Genomic DNA, 9,985 nt, shown 5'->3' with positions numbered 1-9,985 from the left:
CTAAATATATCGATTATAATATTTATAATTAAACATTAGAGCATTAAAGTTAGGAAGTTCGTATAATGCCTAGTTATTTTTACGATTTAACGTGACAAAATCTAGTTTTAGATTTTCAGGTGGAAGTGAAGCATAGCCTAAGCGCTTCGCGTTTAAAGCATGCAAGGATATTTTACGCTTCATCTAAATTGATATTTTTTTAATTACGGTCAGTTTAAGCGCGGGGTCCGTAGCATTTGCTACTCTTGCTACGTGGCTAATCCGGCACTGGGTGGAGGACCGGCAATATTACGATTCTTTTGACGTACGGATGGATAGAGGAGGTCCTCAGCATTAAGAAATGACTCAGACTTATAGTTTTTGAGATATTTTTATTTAAAGTTCAAAAATTTTTAAAAGTAATGCTCGTTATTGCACTATGTTTTCCCAATTTTCACACATTTTTAATTAATATATTTTTAATTACAGTATACACATTGAAATATATCCAAAATTTACACTTATTGTGTGTTTTTTAAGAAAATCAATATATGTATATTAAAAACTACTTTGCACGTTCACACTTTCAAGAGATTTGTTTGTTTACATTTATAAAAAATAGCGGTGTTGCCATACTTTGTGTCCTGAAAACTAATCAACAATTTTTCTGTTTAATTTTTAATCTTGAGGACCTCCTCTTTCCGTCCATACCCTCAAATCGCGGGGCCAAAAGAATCATCATCGTGCCGGAGAGCCTTACGCTCAACGTAGTTTAATGCCTTTAGAGTACACCGCGCAAGAGTTGCTCAGCTTGCAGCTTGCGTTGAATCCAAGTGGAGCAAGGTTTGCAACCACTGTCGCTGAAAATTTAGATGAGATGAGCACATATGGGGAAAGTGACGAGGTGCAGCCTTGACAAGCACCTATAACCAGAGTGGATGAGCACGAAAATTTGAGTAAGAAAGCTTTGGAAAATTAAGCGCACACGCAAACCTTGTCGGTACCTTACAAAAACAATTATTTCAGTGGGAACAACTGAAACTGCAAGGTATACGAGAAAAATATTTGAGTTAAAATAAAGAAAAATTGGTCATGTATAAAATAAAAGAAAGAAAGGCCAATGAAAGTTTACTTACAAATATTGTGTTACGCAGAGCAAACATATTATGTATGTATGTACATTAATAATCATTGTTGCTTGATTAGATGGATATCGATGTTTACGTTCACCTAATATTTTTTAATTTTAGCACTCCCAATTGTTCTTTCTACTACGTCCGTTTCGTATCTATGTATGTACATACATATATTTATAAATTATAATTTTAAGTACATAAATAAGCCGAATTGAAATCTCCGGCCGTTCCAAACACATTTTCAATGAGCTATAATTTCACACAAATGAGTCGTGGGTATTTATGTATATCCGTCATATCTTGCATAAATATATCTTATCATGATCACGCGCCAAATAAAATTTTACTATGAGCAATAATCGCAACATGCATTCCATCTACGCAACCAATCACATTTTAGCTTAATGTTGTCTAGCACATGCAATTGCATACTTGCTTAAGGTTTTCTTTAAGTCTGAATATGAAAATTTAAGTGACATATGAGTACGCACTTTTATTGCAGTCAATACTTACAATACGGGAACTTCCACGGAATTGAAGTGATCCCGTTCCTACGTTCCTAAGTTGCTTGTTGTCCTTACAACATAAAAATCTTCAAAATATACTATAAATTAACGTTGTTGAACATTTTTATTTTTATAAAGTAAAGCCGATGTTGACACAAAACGTAAAGGAAAATAATTTTTAGTTTGAACATTTGACATTTTTCAATGATTTTCGTATGACAACAATGAAGTCAAGCGAATCTATTCATTCGCCAGTCACAATATGAGCACATCGCTTTTCGACAAACAGTTCGATTCGCCGTATGAATTCGATTCACCGCACCATTACACTGCAACTTTCTTGCGTCAAATGTGATGCCTTGCTGTACTGCCTTTACCTTGATGTGCAAACAGTAATAAATGTAGTTGATTCTGCTTCGTTTGGTAATATGTAAAAAAGTGAAACCAGTGAAAATAAAAGTAAAATACTGTTACGATATTCTCTAGACAAACATTGCATTAACAAAACAGCTATAAGTATTATTAGTACAATAGCTTCATCAAACAGTTCAGAAACAATGATGCACACCTTATATTTCGCACATTGACTTAAAGATACATAACTATGCTACTACTATCTCAAGTTTTTGATTTTATTTTTGATTTTTTCTAATGTTTGAGGATAAATAACGAGATTTCATACACTCTTAAGAAGCAGTGACTTTTATGATCATTTGACTGCGCCTCGTCTGCTTCATCTTCGTCTTTTTCATCAACTTCATTTTTGCCCGCATTCTTTAACATTTTTTCTCCACAATATATGTCTTTAATTGCGGATGCCTTCTTGAAAGCTTCTTCGATGTCATCAGTTATAAGTACGTTATCAAAAACCGTTCCTGACTTCACTTGCCATAAGTCAAATCCAATTTTACAGAGTTCTTTCCGTAAACACAAATTGCCATCTGGTACATATTCTGGATTCTCAATTTCTGGATGCTCCCACGCGCCTTTATAGTCTGGATTGTCCACCTGCCTAGGCTGCCATTCGCCTTTGTAGTCCGGATTTTTTACCATAGGTGGTTCCCATTCGCCATCCATTTCGTCATCCCAATCCGTGGCTTAGAAGCATCTGGATCAGGGATATATTCTGGTTTGTCCCAATCTGAAGGTTTGGTATCTTCTGGATCCGGAATTGTTGGCTTATGTATAATATTTTTATTAATAATTAAAAGAATAATTATTATAAAGAATATAACATACCCTGTCATCCCAATCTTCTGGTTTTTTTGCATTCGGATCCTTAATCTTTTTTAGAGGAAGAAATTCCCAGTCATTTTCAAGGTTCTCGGACTCAATTTATTCGTTATCAATCAACACTTCATATGTGTTGTCTGGTTTCAAAATGAGTGTGTGGAAATGAGTATAAACATCATCTTTGCTTCGTATGTCTTTATTAATTAGGTGATTTGTGCCTTTGTAGCTAAAGATAACGTGAACTTTTTTCGTTCCTGGACCGTAAATATCTGGTCCAAACATTATTTAATATGGGGATTCTCCATGCATATCAGTGTGATCCAAAGAACAGTCGAAAATTTTTACATAACCGCCCCGCAGTCAATATTTTGCTCAAGGTTCTCAGACCATTTAATAACTAAATTTTTATTTTCGTTACTAAATGGTTCAAATTTTCTCGATACTGCATAAAACCGAGCATCCTCAGATGTTTGCAAACATAAAAGAATGAACTTGTTATAAATATGTCAACATACTAGCATTTTGTAATGAATAGTGATTATAGTAATAGGCGTGTTTTATTTGACCATCATAAGCTAATAGCTAAATCATGGACAAATAAAACGCACTTAGCTTATTTAATATGTAATTTAAAAAATTAATTGTGTTGGCAATGCGGGTAAGAACAATCAGTTGATATTCAATTTATAGCGAGATTCTGTAACCAGTCTCTAGTCTCTATTTGAGACATTTTGAGGTAAATTTGTGACTAGTTACTATTCACTAAACAGCCTCTAGCAGAGAACGTATATTTATAGAGAAGGTTCACGATGACGAAAATTTAGGGATATTTCGATTTTGGGATATTTACTGTTTTGGATGAGCATGTTTCACCACAGAAAATTATTAGCGTGTTTCACCACTTAACATCAGGGGCACGAAAATAACAGAAGTGAGTAGTTGTTAGAGCAGAGAACGTATAATATAGAGAAGGTTCAACTACGGACAAGCGTGTAAACTGTCATGAGCCATGAATTTTCTATTAGTGGATTTCACCACTTTTGGCTCGGCAGGAGAAATTTTAACAGAAATGAGTGAACAGAGCTGAGCATTGAATGAAAATTATGCTCAGAAATATACACTGCTTTTACAGACGCATGTTAGCCTTTTGGCTTATATTTTTATACTTTTACATGCTATCATATCAATTGATATGAATATAATTTTGCGAATTTTTGCGAATTCATGCAAAATTGATAACATTATTATTAAATCATGCTATTTTAATGGTAATATTTGTAGTTAATCCTTATCCTCCTCCTCCTTATCTTTGATAATATTATATAATTTCGTATGCATGTATATATGCTATATACATACATGAAATATTATCGTAATATCCTAAAAACATATTATATTACCATAATAATATATGAAATCATACCTCTTATCATTTAAAACTTTCATACACATCTATCCTGCAGATATGTATGCAAGTACAAATCAATTTCAAATCAAGATATTATCATTTATCAATAATATAAAAAGCGCGCGCTTCTCTATATTTACGTACCCACATATGTATGTATGTATGTGCGTATGACATTCTCACACAATTAATATATGCGTACACATGTAAATCAAAAAATACAAACATTCTTCTGGAAAAACAGCAATAGTCTCAAAAATCATCATACATACTTACAATATGAGTACACATGTAAATATGTGCGTATGACATTCCCACACAAACAATGCATACACAACATACATACTTACATGCGTTCACATGTGAATATGTCACCCGCAAAAATTACAAATATTGTTCTACAAAAACAACAATCGTTTGAAAAAGCATCAGAAACCAATATGGCAGCCAAATTGCCGACGTCAAAATTTATAGTAAATTACACAACAAAATTTTCATTCATGAACGCAAACGTGCTTTCAAAAAGCATATTCAATTCATTCATAAAAGCAGACGCCATTACATCTCCCCGAGCATGCCTTGCCTACAAGCGTCTTTTCGCGACGATTTCAAAAGCTAAAAATCATAAATTGAATATATTTCTGAAATTTTATGGATGGAAAAAGTCACAACCCCGCAAATATAAGTATTAAAAAATATTAGAATAAAATAGACAACATAGTTTATTTGTCGAATTTCAATCTATAAATTTTTCCAAGAAAATATTCAATATTCTTCTGATTTTTGTGTACAGTCAATCCCGGTTAAGTAGTACTCCGCTTAAATGAAAATCATCCCTCTTAACTGCCTATGTCTTGCTGCATCTCACGGTTTGTTTTTTGAAATACATAGAAATTATTGTTTTAAGTACCACTCGCTTAAGTATACCTATCCGCACTCGCTTATGTACCATATTATATTTTTATTTTTGACAAACCACAAAAATCTGTGGCACATAACCGGGATTGACTGTATTTGTCAAGGAATGTGAAAAATATTTTGTAATTCTGAAATATTTTTTCGCAGCTGCGTCGATATGTATACAAGCTCACGCACAAACATACATATTTACGCTGGTTTGTGGTGGAGCTGTACAGCGGCAAGGGAAGCGGTGACAAACGGCGGCCATTCGTTTATTTTTTTCGGCACAGCTCATTGGTTGTCCGTGACAACGGAGTTTTTGTATGTAACAATGGTTGTATATATTTACATAAAAAGTTGTGTGTAGACAAATGTACATACATATGTACAAACATTATGCGAATGATTGTTTCAAATTTGTTTACATGAACACAAAATTACATACATAAGTATGTGAATATGTGAACTTTATGCGTACGGTTTTTCAAAATCTGTTTACATGCACACATAATTATATGCATATGACTTTTAAGATTTTATCAAAAGGGGATTTTATCAAAAAAAATTTTATCATTACGGGTATGGTTTTTGAAAATCTGTTTATATGTATGTACATATAATTACAACCATATGCGAATATGTGCGTCGGCTTGGTCTTCAAAATGTTATCAAAACCTCTAATGCCCAATATACATATGTACATGTATCTATATTTATTTAGGTAATAATGGAAATATGACTTTATCATAAATTCCAACAGATTTAATGGAATTTATCATTAAATAGGTCAAATTACGAATACATATGTATGTACATAGATAAGTTTGTTATAAAATACATACATATGTATGTATATGGGAATATCTATGAATGATATCCATAGTCGTTTGCGCATTGTAAACACGCGAATCTGTAAGCGCACATTTGTAAACATTGAAATTAGCATCACTTTTCTCAAAGGGATCAAAAGGAATTAAGTTATATATTCCTTGGGAAAATGAATCAAGATGCGTTGGAAAATTTTTTTTATAGAGTCCGGGCTAGCCAGGGTATCAATACCCATCCGTCTGCCAATGAAATACAGTACATAGTAGGTCGTTTAATTTCGATGAAAATTTTAAGACACAATTTTCAAAATAAGGGGGCTAATTGTGAGGATGATGACGACATAAATTTAGATTGGAACTTAGGCCCCGAAGATCGTCATCTCGAAGTACAGGGAGTTGAACACGAATCTGAGCAACTCGACCTGGAATCGTTTAGTATTCCAGACGAAAACTTTGTTGAAGAGGACGACAAAGCTGACGTCCAGATCAAGCGGTATTACACTGGCTATGGTATTTATCAGAAAATTTTGTGTAAAATCCATTGCGAAAAATGTGCTAAAGCAATGACGAAGACACAAAGTGATTTATCGCTTTATTCGGAGGCCCTAATCAAAGCGAAAAACTATAAGGATGACGCGGATTTAAGGCTAGTCAATCCAAGTGATAGGGTCTTCGAAGTGTGTCGACTGCAGATGATGTGGTACGTCAACCTTTTCAACAAATATGCTCACCGTTCGAATGTTCGTTGTCTGATGTTGTCCACAATTAAAGAAAAAAGGGAAAAAGTTTTTCCTGAGTGGTTTGACCCAACCGATGAGTGTTTTACTCATAAAATTAAGTTGTTAGAATACTTGGTAACGGTACTTTTATTCAAAAACTCGAAATGGTTAGTCAAGGAAGAAATTAATAATGAACGAATTCGGAAGAGCGATGCTAAACTAAATAAACTAAAGTAAGTTGCAAGTCAAGACCGTTTGATTCAAGAACATCTTACTTTTGGGTGAGTAATGAATTCATTGAATATACATATTTACTTTTTTTTAATATTTAGCATTTTATTCTATTTACAGGTTTTTTTATTTTCAGATTTTTCTTCTATTTTCAGGTACTTTTTTCTTCTTCCTATTTTTCTCCTTTAATAGCTTTGCAACTGAGCTTAGCTTTTTTAAACACAAATGTTGTTTCCATCTTGTTTAAGTGCAACATTTGTGTTTAAAAAAGCAAGTGAAATTCAATGACTTTTTTTTATATACATATTAAGTCGTGTGAGATATTTCCATTTCAAATGGACAATTTCGTAATTCTGCATTATAATTTTTTTAACATTTTTTTCAGCATTTTATAAAAACAAATTGTTAATAAATCTTTAAATTGTTAATTTTAAATAATAATAACTCAATAAAATTTGCATATAAGTATATTCTGAAAACAATAACCTTGACTTTGATTTGTTTAAACTTATGTAGATACATACAGACATCGCATATGGGCAAGTGCGAAATCAACATATTTGAATGTAAGTATATTCTGAAAACAATAACCTTGACATTGATTTGTTTAAACTTATGTAGATACATACAAACATCGCATATGGGCAAGTGCGAAATCAACCCTTATTCATATACAACGAGGCATGTGTAAATGGAAAAAAGCCAACAGATCATATACTTATGAAAGTGCACATGCGTGTACAAAAACATATACAACATATGTATCTATATATACACCAAGCAGACGCACATAACAAGTGCCGCACGCATCTTTTCGCATCTCCGTTGTCACGACAATCAGCGGCCGAAGCTCACATTTTGTCGAAGAGTCAATGTTTCGAAGGACTGACGCGACGAATAACGTCACAACATTGTGTTATGTATTGTCCATGCTGTGCCGAAAAAAACGAACGAACGAACGCCAATCGTCGCCGCTTCCCTTGCCGCCATAACAGCTTCGCCAACAAACTAGCGTAAATATGTATGTTTTTGTATGAGCTTGCATACATATCGACGCAGATTTTTGCGAGCCACGGCAAAATATATATATGTAGATTTGGCAAATATTTTAAATCAACGAGAACTTTGTTGCCATTCTTTGTCACTCTTTTCTGTGTTTTGCGAGTTTGCCTGGTTGTCTGTTTTCCTGCAGTACAAATATCAGAAATTGTTCAATTTATGATTTTTAGCTTTTGCCATCGTGGCGAAAAGACACTTGTAGGCAAAGGCATGATCGGGGAGATGTAATGGTGTTTGCTTTTGTGAATGAAGCACGTGTGCCTGTTGAAAATACGCTTGCGTTCATGAATGAAAATGTTGTTCTTGCGTGTTTTACTATAAATTTAGGCATTGGCTATTTGGCTGCCATATTGAATTGTGACGCTGCTGATGCTTTTCGAGACGATTGTTGTCTTTTGGTGACATATTTACATGTGTATGCCCAAATATGTATGTAGGTTTGTGTATACATTGTTTGTTCGGCAAGATGTACATGTTCATATACATATGTATTTACATATGGAGCAGTGCGAACACATTTTATAACTGTTGAGTGATATCATGATTTACATATATTTGAATTTTACTTACATACATACATACATATGTATATGTATCTGCAGATACATGATTATGTAAGACAAATATGATGACAAATAAACAAACATACATATGTAGTTATATATGGTATATGTTGTAACACATACAATTTTTATTAGCAACAATATAATACAACACTATTTAGCAGAAAAGTATATTATGTAAATATTAAAGAAATAATAAGAAACATAAGATGTGAATATTTATTTTTTTATTAGAATGCTATCAGTTTTACATGAAAAATGATATTCATATCAATACATACATATGTATCCATATATGCTTGCATATAAACGTATAATACGCAACACATAAAGCGCACACATATCAATACTAATAAGTCATGTCATGATTTGAGTCCCTGAAGGCGTTGAACATATGTACGTGTGTGCATGCTACATGTGCATATGAATACGTACATAAGTTTTAAATTATAAAAAGTATGATTTATGTACATACATATACTATATTACTAGTTTTTTTTATATATTATGATAGTATTTTACACAGATACGTATATGTATGTACATTTTATACACATATCAAATGTACATACATACATATATGTACATATCTACTATATCTAACATACATATGTAGGATATAATTAAAAATTTGGTCTTAATTTAACATTGAGTAAAATATTGCCTTATATAAAATAGTTAGTTAATTAATTAAAAAGTAATCAATTTGTGTAAAAATTATTTTCAAATCAATTCATATAATTGCACATAAACGCATAAAAATATAAGCCAAAAGGCCGGCATGCCGCTGTAAAATCGAAGTAAGTCTCTGAGTATATTTTTCATTTAATGCTCAACTCTGTTCACGCGCCACTGTTAAAATTTCTCCTTCTGAGCTAGCTTTGGTGAAACACGCTCATCGCATTTTGTTAGCTTTTGACAGTTTACACGCTTGTCCGTTGTTGGACCTTCTCTATAAATATACGTTCTCTGCCTCTAGCTTTAGTGTCAAAATATTGCCTTAAATTTGAGACCTGATAGTTAGCAGGTGACAACCCTAAACAGAACTCTGGTCTGCCTTTTGAATATACTGCATAGAGATCATCATAGATATTAATCGTTTGTCGTTTGTTTTTATATTTTGTTAGCAACTCAAACACGAAAATGTTAAAAATAAATCACTTTTACATAAATTTCGTAAATATTATGAAACGGAGTCAACATATATTTTTATTTTTATTGATAATTATGTTTTTGACTATGTTATAGAAAATTTAATATTTGTTATAGACATATTTATTTTCATTCAAGTGTAGAAACACCCCTGAATAATGAAATGTAATAGATTTTGTGACTGTCAGTTACAGAATAGCAAAATCGTTTCAAGTCTCAAAAATTGTCTCTAATTTAAAATCTCAAATTTAGAGACTTGAGACTGTATCGCA

The 9,985-nt window shown here is 32.6% G+C and overlaps 1 pseudogene; it reads right to left on the bottom strand.

Annotated features, from left to right (window-relative positions):
* Positions 1 to 2,238: 2,238 nt before the first annotated feature.
* On the bottom strand, positions 2,239 to 3,227 carry LOC126766465 (calreticulin-like; annotated as a pseudogene).
* Positions 3,228 to 9,985: the final 6,758 nt, after the last annotated feature.

This window comes from Bactrocera neohumeralis, unplaced genomic scaffold (genome assembly GCF_024586455.1).
Source record: "Bactrocera neohumeralis isolate Rockhampton unplaced genomic scaffold, APGP_CSIRO_Bneo_wtdbg2-racon-allhic-juicebox.fasta_v2 ctg1329, whole genome shotgun sequence".
Lineage (NCBI taxonomy): Eukaryota > Metazoa > Arthropoda > Insecta > Diptera > Tephritidae > Bactrocera > Bactrocera neohumeralis.
This window is presented reverse-complemented; position numbering and strand designations above follow the sequence as displayed.